The sequence below is a fragment of the Lolium rigidum genome, chromosome 3, assembly GCF_022539505.1.
Source record: "Lolium rigidum isolate FL_2022 chromosome 3, APGP_CSIRO_Lrig_0.1, whole genome shotgun sequence".
Classification (NCBI taxonomy): domain Eukaryota; kingdom Viridiplantae; phylum Streptophyta; class Magnoliopsida; order Poales; family Poaceae; genus Lolium; species Lolium rigidum.
Window position 1 is genome coordinate 150,495,236 of NC_061510.1, and position 2,660 is coordinate 150,497,895.

Below are 2,660 nucleotides of genomic sequence, written 5' to 3' on the forward strand. Positions count from 1 at the left end.
GAAGGTTGATGCTAGATTTGGATTTCTGCGCAGAAACAGATTTCTATCTGTCACGAATCTGGGCTGTTTTCTCTGTAGGTAACTCAGAAAAATATGCCAATTTACGTGCGTGTTCCTCAGATATGTACGCAACTTTCGTTAGTTCTGAGTTTTCTGATTTGAGCAACGGAAGTACCTGTTTAAAATTCGTCTTTACTGGCTGTTCTGTTTTGGCAGATTCTGTCTCTGTTTTTTTTTTTGCATTGTCTTTTGCGGACTTTAAGCAAGGCTTTCTAGATGTGGAGAGCTTTAGCTAATGTTTTATTGAGTTCTTGCAATGTGTCACTACAGGACCAAGGTGGATTCAAGTTTTTGAGTACTAACCCCTCTAATGAAGTTTATGAGAAGTTTGGTGTGGCAGAGGTTTCCAAGGGTCAAGAGAGAAGGGTGATATAATGTGATCAAGAAGAGTCAAAAGCCTAAGCTTCAGGGGAGGTATACCGGCATCACTCATTCTTTGCATATTATGATTGCTGGATACTTGTATATACTTGTTTAGTCTCTTTGAGTGGTTTTCTAATGAGAGGAAGATGATATTTGGGGAAGTGCTGCCTGAAAACAGATTCTGGGCTGTTACCGTAAAAATTCGTGCGCCCAGCCAGAACAGTATTTTGAGTTGAAATTTTTTGTGCATGTTCCCCAGTTTGTTATCTAACTTTCATTAGTTGAACACTTTTTGAACTGAGCAACGTAAGATTTTTGTAAAAATCGATTTCTGTACTGCTGTCAGGTTTTGGCAGATTTCTGCCATCTCGCTTTTCTGTGTTTCTTTTAGTTTGCTATTTCTTGTTTTCACTTTGTTTCTTTCCCAAAACACAAAAAGACCAAAAATATTTCTGTTTTTTCTCTTCATCATTTGTTTATCTTGGTTTTTGCATTTGTTTTGCTTTATTTGCTATTGCTAGTTTGCTATAAGAAAACCCAAAAAGATTTTGCTTTGTTTGCTTGTTTCCTTTTGTTCTTATTCTTAAATTCGAAAACACCAAAAATATTTGCTGTTCTTCTTTGGTTTGTAAAGTTCATTATGAGTTCAATGGTCTTCGGTGGCTGGAGCGTGGTTTTCATTTCATATTATCCAAGCTACACAAGTGAAAAGGCAATAATGACGATCTACGACAATCCGATTGTGGTGAGAGGCTGGTATGAACTCTATTTGTTTTCATTTTTGTACATATACTCATCCATGTGAGCATGCTTAGTTGGTTCATGTGAGGTATATGTCATTTAAGAAAGTCTAGTAGTTCATGATATCTCATGATTAGCTCCAATCTATTAATATGAGTAGCATGTCATGGATGTTTGCTTGCATTGTTTTATTCATAAGGAAGTATGGCATTGTGGTATCCTCCTCTGAATAATTCATTTATATCGACTTGGCACATGCTCACGCATGCATATGACTGAACAAAAGTCAATTAAGCCTCAATGATTTACATTGCTTCGCAGTTCTTGTATCACTTTTATGCCTCAATTAATTTATTTTGCCGCAAGCATGATTATAACAGTTACTGCTCTCTTGATTTGTCACTCCCTAGTCTTTTGCTAGCCTTCACTTGTACTGAGCGGGAACGCTGCTCGTGCCTCCAAACACATGAAAACCAAGTTATTCCGCAGTGTCCACCATAAATACCTATGCATGGCATTTCAAACCATTCCAAGTAAATTCTCATGCGCTACCTTTAAAACCTTCAAAATGCTTCTTAATTTGTGTTAATGTTTCATAGCTCATGAGGAAGTATGTGGTGTTTAGCTTTCAACCTTGTCATTTACTTTTGACGGACTCTCATATGGAATAGTGGCACATCCGCTTATCCAATAATTTTGCAAAAAGAGCCGGCAATGGGATTCCCAGTCCCGAATTAATTAACTTAAATAGACACTCCTCCATGGTTTGTGATTGTTGGACGGCACCCGAAGGATTCGGTTAGCCATGGCTTGTGTAAGCAAAGGTTGGGGGGAGTGTCATCATCATAATAAAACTAAAATAAAAAGGCACTCCTTCATGGTATGTGATTGTTGGCAGTGCACCCGAGGATTCGGTTAGCCATGGTTTGTGTAAGAAATGTTGGAAGGAGTGCCACATAAACATGCAAATAATTCATGGGAGCCGCTCTTGAAAGTCCGGTTGGCGAGGTAGTTGGTGTACCCATTACCATTCGTTGACAACAACAAACACCTCTCAAAATAATTTTACTCCTCGCTTTACAAATGAAAAGCTCTAGCGCATGTTAATCCCCGCTTCCCTCTCGCGAAGGGTCAATCTTTTACTTTTATGTTGTGTCTCCATTATTTCTTTGAGCACTTTCTTGAGAGCACAACTGTCATTCTTAGTATAATATGCTTGTCTCAAAATATGATTGATTGTGGTATAACTTTGATGCTTTTATCTTTGACAATCACTACTTCTAGTCTTTCTATGAACTCCGGAGGTGCCCGGGCATTTATGTTTTGCCAATCAAATACAGTGCAAGCGAGATACCACTTTATCATACTCTCTTATGAACATTGCAATCCTGCTTATATACATGATTCATGATGCTTATTATTAATTGTTGGTACCTCTTCATGATTGACATAGCTCGTTAGATGATCTTATTTGCATGTACCTTATTATGAACTGC